Genomic DNA, 7,895 nt, shown 5'->3' on the forward strand with positions numbered 1-7,895 from the left:
CTGCTACTAACTCCAAGTCGTGCGTAGGATAGTTTCTCTCATGTACTTTCAACTATTATGGCACATAAGCAATCACCTTCCCATGCTACATGAGCACACATCCTAAACCCTGTCGTGAAACATCACTATAAATCACAAAACCGCCCCCATCTGTAGGTAAGGCAAGGATTGGAGCTGACGTTAACCTCTGTTTGAACTCTTGGAAGCTACGCTCACAATCGTCATTCCACTCAAACTCTACCCCTTTTCTAGTGAGGTTGGTAAGTGGCAAACCAATACGGGAGAATCCTTCCACAAACCATCTGTAATATCCAACAAGCCCTAGAAAACTGCGTACCTCTGTCATAAAAGTAGGTTATGGCCAATCAACAATTGCTGCCACCTTCGTGCTATCTATAGATACCCCATCCTTACTCACCACATGACCCAAAAATGATACACTACTCAACCATAATTCACACTTCTTAAATTTTGCATACAATCTTTGCTCCCTAAGGATCTGAAGTACTACCCTCAAATGCTGCTCATGCTCCTTCTTACTCCTCGAATAAATTAGGATGTCATCAATAAACACCACTACAAATTTATCCAGTTGGGGTTTAAATACTTTGTTCATCAAATCCATGAGCGCGGCTGTTGCATTTGTAAGACCAAAAGAAATTACCAAGAACTCATAATGCCTATAACGGGTTCTAAAAGTTGTCTTAGGAACATCCTCATTCCTCACCTTCAACTAGTGATAGCCTAACCTCAAGTCAATCTTAGAGAATACCTGAGTTCCCTGCAATTGGTCAAATAGGTCATCAATGCGTAGAAAATGGTACCTATTCTTCACTGTAACTTTGTTCAGTTCCCTATAATCAATACACAATCTCATAGACCCATCATTCTTCTTCACAAACAATACAAGTGCTACCCAATGTGAGATGCTAGGCCTAATAAAACCTTTGTCTAATAACTCTTGTAACTGAGTTTGTAACTCCCTCAACTCCAACGGTACCATTCTATAGGGTGCTTTAGAGATTGTTGTATTGGGGACCAAGTCAATGGAAAATTCTACCTCACGGTCTGGAGGAAAACTAGGTAGATCCTCAGGAAAAACATCAACAAATTCCCTCACTACAGGCAACTCCTCTAACTTCTACTCTGGTTGTTCGGTACTCATCACACAAGCTAAATTACGATGACACTCTTTTCTCAACATTTGATTAGTTTGAAGGGAAGAAATAAAATAGATAGAAAAATTCATGGCGCCTTGGCGTAGCAAAAACTACCCCCTTTCTAAAACAATCAACAGAGGCATGATGCTTCGTTAACCAATCTATCCCTAAAATCACGTCAAAATCCTTCATCTCTAAAGAAATCAAATCCACTGGAAAAATTCTACCATCCATCTCTATCTCACAAGATCTACAAACATCTCCCAATACTACTATTTCTCCTAATGGAGTAGACACGGTAATACAAACATCAAAGGCTCACAAGAAAAAGACAATCCGTGTAGATATTTAGGTGCCAACTCTTAACCTTCAAAATGAAATCAAGCAAGATTCAACACAAGTTCAAACAAAACTAACTAAACCACAAACTACTAAGGACTCTAGGGTCTCAGACCTCGTCTAAATGATGAAATGCAAGAGATGTAAATAAGTAAACCTAGCTTTGATACCACAATTGTCACACCCCAAAACTAGGCATCACCGGCCGTGGCCCACAGGGACTTAGCCCAAGGCACACGTAAGTCTAAACATGAACCCAAAAATCACAAAGAATAAATATGATGATGGCCCAAAAATAAATAAATCAAAACCCAATTCAGTGACAAGTCACAAGTATAAATGGAAAACTAGCTATAACCAACTTCCAAAAATATATACTAAATGAAACACAACCGCCCACAAAATAAAATAAAATAAAATAATTCCAAATCAAACCCAACCACAATGTATGCACAAAACCCAACATAACAAGCTAAAACAAAATAAATAAATGTCCTAGAGGTCCATGTAATTGAGTCCCCGCTACGCCACAAGTCCACTCTAAGTCCTTCTAACACCTGGAAAATGATAAACAATTAAGTCAGCTGATAACTCAGTGAGTAGCAGCATGGATAGTAAATACAGTTTTGACAACAGGGTTTTATTCCAAAATAAGATATATATCATAGAAACTAGATTGACATACGGTTTTGATAAAGATAATCTGTTTCAAAAAGAAGGCTGCACAGTTCAACAAATAAAATACTCATGTCTCTCAAGAACATGATAAATGACATTTTCCACTTAAAACAGATTACAACATGAACACCAATAATTTTCTAGGTACCAAGAACAACAAGTAACATGTCATAAAGATCTCAAGACAATAAGCCTATTGGATCCAATATCGAACGAAGAGCCATCCTTGAGGTAGCAACCCAGGCCTTTTCTCTAAGATGATCCGATTGATGGTCACCAAGCCTAGCCTAGGTCTTTTCCTTACAACTGTTGAGCACTAGAGTTATCACGGCCCAACCGAATGTTCCCTAGTGGCCAGAATCACCACACACAGTGGAATAATTTTCCTAGACTAAAATATACAGATGGTCTCGATAATCAATACAATTCAGTTTCGCAAAACATAATAGTTCACCATTATAAACATGAGACTATAACAAATAGTTTACAGTATGCCAAGTTTGCACATATTTCAGAAAACTACATGTCACTACTAATTCAAACATATTAAAAGGCATAATAAATTAACCCCAAACTAATGCGCACTAACACAGCTCAACCACGCGCACCGTTATTCTTAAATAATACCTAAGTTCATGTTCTTCAAGGTCTCAAATTACTCATGACATGGGTTCAGATCGAAACTTAATTAAAAGTAACTTTAAGATAAAACAGAATTTTAAACAAGTTTGCCCTATCTATTCGCTAATTTGAAAATTAAAAACTCACTCCACGCTGTTCGAAAAATTAAAAAACCCTCCAAATATCAACTAATATATCCTAAGTTTTAAATCTAATTGGTTTTACTTGATTTGTTTATCAAAATAATTATTTACAATCAATTATAAGCAACAAGTCGCTTTTTGCAGCACTTTAAAGAAATTAATGGGTCTCTTAGTATACGTGAGCAATCGATGTAAGGAAAAAAATTTAAGAAACTAGACTCATAACCGGTTCTAATGGCGTTGAGTTGATAATTTTCCAATTTATACCCAAAGAGAACGACACTTTCAAATTTACCGTTTTACACTAGTTTTCTGGACAGATTGGAATGCACCAGTTAATATAGATTTTGACTCCCAAAAATTATGAGAAAATTCTGATATGCAATTCAATTTGTAATTAATCTATTGTAAAAATTTAAGTTCAAAATTCCTCCGTTTGATATGATTCCTAGATTTTTAAAGTTTGTGGTTTTGTATAGAATTTTTTTGAACTAAGAATTACACCCATTATTTCTCATCACCAACCACTGACTTGGAACCCAAACAACACACCAGTTTCTCCTATTCCTTCCCAGCAACAAGCAGATTACACCTCACAATATACAGATATAATAAAATAGGATAATACCTTAGAGTTGTTGATCACCAATGTTGCTAAAAGTTTCTCTCAAATCTCCCCTCATGGCTGCAAACTTGTGATGAACAATAAGAAGGTAGGGTTTTGTGTATATTTTATTTAATACTAGTGGTTGGGCACACCCAAATCATGTGTAGGTCAAATATATAAATAATATACAAAATGTTTGAATATGTTGTAACCAACTCAAATGATAAGACCATTATTTATCAAATTGTGGTCTAGAGTTCAAGTCACCCTATTCTCTATTTATTTATTTTTAAATAATAAATCTTACCTCTACATTAGAGACTTTTACCATAAATTTATTAGGTTTTAAAATTAATTAAAAGATCGTTCAATAATATTTAATTTATAACTTAAGATTCACAAGTAAAATATTTGAAGTTTGTAAAATAATTATTATTTAATTATTTATTTTATTTGTATATTCGGGTTCTCACAGATATGGTTTTAGATAACCCTCTTGGTTACAAACGTTGATACAATTTGTCATCCTTATTCCTTACTGATAATAATAATGCGATTGAAAACTAAAGCTGTCAATTTGTATTGAAGCAAGTAAGCTGCCAGGAGTTCAATTCTTTACAGCTACAAGCATGGATTTTCGGGGTTTGCAGCGAGGCTAACAAAATCCCAAGCAGAAAAGATTGCGGGTACAAGAAAATCTACCTTGCAAGATTTTTTAATTACTAAGCACAGGGAATTCATATTTTTCAGTCGCCTTTACGCTTTGTTTGGATCATGGATTGAGATATGGCTTTGGAAAGGGAAAGGGAAGGGGAAAAAAATTTAGCTTACATTTAATTCACATTTGCTTCACCTTTTCCCTTTTGCTATCCAAATCTCTCACGGGACAGAATTGGTCATGGCACTCATACTGCCTCCGCAACAGCTGGTGGTTTTCTGGAGAAAGCAAACTATAAAGGACTAGCCTGGGGTGTAGCTAGAGGAGGTGCACCGCGTGCTTGCTTAGCAATTTACAAAGCTTGTTGGGCCATTGGTACAGGAGGATGCACGGACGCTGATATATTAAAGGCATTTGACAAAGCCATATAAGATGGAGTGGACATCCTATCTGTGTCAATTGGCATTGAGATTCCATTGTTTTCTTACATTGATTGGCGTGATTCAATTGCTATTGGTTCTTTCCATGTGACCACAAAGGGCATTACTGTAGTAGCTTCAGGAGGAAATGGTGAACCTTTCTCACAAACAATTGTCAACACTGCTCCCTGGCACATCACTGTGGCAGCGACCACCATTGACAGGGACTTGCCTACAGCCATTACATTTGGAAACAACCACACTCTTATGGTATTAGTACTAGTACTAGTACTACTACTAGAGATATTCTAAGAATCATGTGTAATTGCAGAAGGGCTGTTTCATGTTCATGAGCTTTCTTGCAAATGATTTTGTTTAATCTCTTAGTACTGGTAAACATAAACACAGATTCACTGGTCTTGTTTACTCTGAACGCATAGAATCAGACTCAACAGATTATTCGGCGTTTGACCTTGCCCTTTTCTTCTTTTTCTACTTCTTCTTGCCTCCTTGTACCTATGCTATGTATATATAATACTGTTTTATTTTCCTATTGATGTCTCTCCAGCAAGGGTTGTCATCTGGGGAGTCTCAACACAACATTAGCAGCTGGAAAATTTGTGCTGTGTTTCTCACTACCAAACCAACAGAATATAGTTTCTGCATCGAGGGCTGTGAAAAAAGCTATGAAGCATGGGTACTCCGAAAAACATGCCGTACTCGTACCGGGTACTTACCGGCGTACCGTACCTCATATGGTACTTCTGCATACGTACCGGGTACACGAAACTCGTACCCAAGTTTTTTCTTCTTAATTTTTGACGTACCCAGACGTACCTAGTACATATCCAAGCCGTACCGTATCTCAGTTGAAACAATATTTTCCTTCTACTACAGAGATAAAACTCATTTCACTAGATTTCTTTTTTAGTTTTTGTTTTATGCTTAGCATGATTTTAAAATTAAACTATGGTTTGTAAGTTGTTTAATATATTGACATTTAATTTTGATTTATACTTTTTCTTTTGGCATTAAATGTTAATTATAGGTTGGACCTTAACAAATTAAACCATTTAATTATTTTTTGCATTACTCTAAATTAAAAATAAATATCTTTTTATAAGCGTACCAAGCCGTACCCGTACCATATATTTTTTGAATTTTACCGTATCGACGTACCCGTATCGTACTAGTACCGATACTCGTATCCGTGCCTGTGCTTCATAGGAAAAAAGCAGGAGGGATCAGACTGATATATGCACAGTTTGATGATAACCTGCTTAACTCGAGTGATGTAATCCCTTGTATTAGAGTAGATTATGAAGCAGGGACACGGATTCTAACCTACATCAGAAAAGCACGGTAAGGAAGGAGGAGATAGCTGATAGAGAGGTTTAATTAAGACATGAACAAAAAAGTGCATATCATTATCATATGCTTATAAAACAGATTGAGAAATTAACCACAAGTCCACTTGTATCTCCATGAAGGAATCCTACTGTGAAGCTGAGTTTCCCGAGGACTGTGATAGGGGAAACTATGTCTCCTCGTGTTGCATATTTCTCTTCCAGAGGACCCCGTTCCATGCACCCAGCTGTACTAAAGGTATGCCTAATATGCTAAATTATATTTTATTTGATTTTCCTTGGCAACTTCAGTTCAGTGGAAAGTTTACTGGTTGCCAAACTTGCCATATGATAAATGGGTAACCTCAAAGTATAATTCACATTCATTGCTAAAAAGTGGACTCTCGTCATATAAAGAAAGAATCTAACTAATCATATAGATATTTGCTTTTGGTGGGGTAATAAGATATTAAGCTTAAGTATTTTTCTCCCCCATGAAACAGAAATGAGTATGGTTAAACTAAAATTGTTCAGGTAATATTCAAATATGTAACAAATAATTGTCAAAACACACAGGAATGTAATACAAATAAGGGTCTCACACACATATTTATGAGTAGAAAATGAAAGAAGGCAAAATAAATATCCAGTGACTACGTTAATATTTATTGCATTAAAGAATTCAGGCTTTGCGTGGAAATCAACTTAGATTTTATAGGAAAAATGGAAATGCAGTGGGTTCGAACATAAACATATGGATGAATGGTTGGTGAAATTAACAGGAATGCGGAAACAATAAATACTCAGCAGAAGTAACCTTAAAAAAAAAAATAAATAAATAATTGAAAAAAGAAAAAGAAAAAAAACCTGAATGAGCTGTTCTCAATGCTATATGCTATGCTTATAAAGCATAATGCCCCTTCAATAGAAAAAAAAAAAAAAAATGTAATTGTTGGAATGTGTAAACATATTTCAAAACATATAAATTTCCTTTATGAAATGTTTGGTTTATGTGAAGATGGACAAATTGAGGGCAAACAACGAACACACCCTTGAGATTTAGCCAAAATATGGATTGCCTGTTGGTAATTTGCCCAAAAATTTACAAAAAGAATTTGGAATATTACCCACTGATTGACTAGTTTTGAGTGCAAACAGAGCATATTAATTCTCTTCAGTGCTTTTATTGACGTTGATATATAACATGCCAAGTTCGAACTCATTCCAATTTTGGTTCAATTGAAAAAGCAGGACGTAGCTGCACCAGGAGTGAGCATTTTAGCTGCATACCCACCAATGGGTACAAAGCATGGAAGTGGCTATGCATTCCTATCAGGAACTTCAATGGCTTGTCCTCATGCCACTGGAATAGTCGCTGTCATCAAATCTGCACACCCAGATTGGTCTCCTGCAGCCATACAATCAGCCCTCGTCACTACTGGTGAGTCGCATTCAGTAAAATTCTTCTCTTTTTTTTTTTCTTTTTTGTTTCTTCTTCTTCTTCTTGCAGTCCACACTTGACTCTAATAGACAAGCAATCACCAGCATCACAAAAGGGAACAGATGGAATGGACATTACCGAGATGGGACCAAAGCTCAAAAAGGCTGATCCATTCGACATTGGTGGTGGGCATGTCAATCCCAACAGAGCAATAAATCCAGGACTTATTTACAATATTAGCAAACAAGACTACATTCAATTTATGTGTGCCATGGGTTACAGCAACATATCCATTAGCAGATTAACCAAAACAAGAACCAACTGCATGAAAAGCAATCACTTCATACTTAACCTCAACCTGCCTTCTATTACCATTCCCAACTTGAAGAGGAGAGTAACAGTCATGAGGTGTCTAATGTGGGAGACATTGATTCAGAATATAAAGTCCTAGTAGAAGCTCCATATGGTGTTCAAATGGTAGTT

General features: G+C 36.2%; 1 pseudogene across 1 annotated transcript in view; it reads left to right on the forward strand.

Annotated features, from left to right (window-relative positions):
• Window positions 1–1,046: 1,046 nt before the first annotated feature.
• The window catches only part of LOC114288227 (subtilisin-like protease SBT3.4), a 7,141-nt pseudogene continuing 292 nt past the window's right edge, over window positions 1,047–7,895 (forward strand). The window contains exons 1-8 of the transcript XR_014365906.1: window positions 1,047–1,157; window positions 4,746–4,895; window positions 5,013–5,017; window positions 5,194–5,322; window positions 5,853–5,987; window positions 6,116–6,230; window positions 7,220–7,412; window positions 7,517–7,895. The exon at window positions 7,517–7,895 is cut by the window's right edge and continues 292 nt beyond it. The product of XR_014365906.1 is annotated as a subtilisin-like protease SBT3.4 (transcript). The remainder of the gene's footprint in view (window positions 1,158–4,745; window positions 4,896–5,012; window positions 5,018–5,193; window positions 5,323–5,852; window positions 5,988–6,115; window positions 6,231–7,219; window positions 7,413–7,516) is intronic.

The sequence above is a fragment of the Camellia sinensis genome, chromosome 4 (genome assembly GCF_055761805.1).
Source record: "Camellia sinensis isolate YWXY chromosome 4, ASM5576180v1, whole genome shotgun sequence".
NCBI classification, from domain to species: Eukaryota; Viridiplantae; Streptophyta; class Magnoliopsida; order Ericales; family Theaceae; genus Camellia; species Camellia sinensis.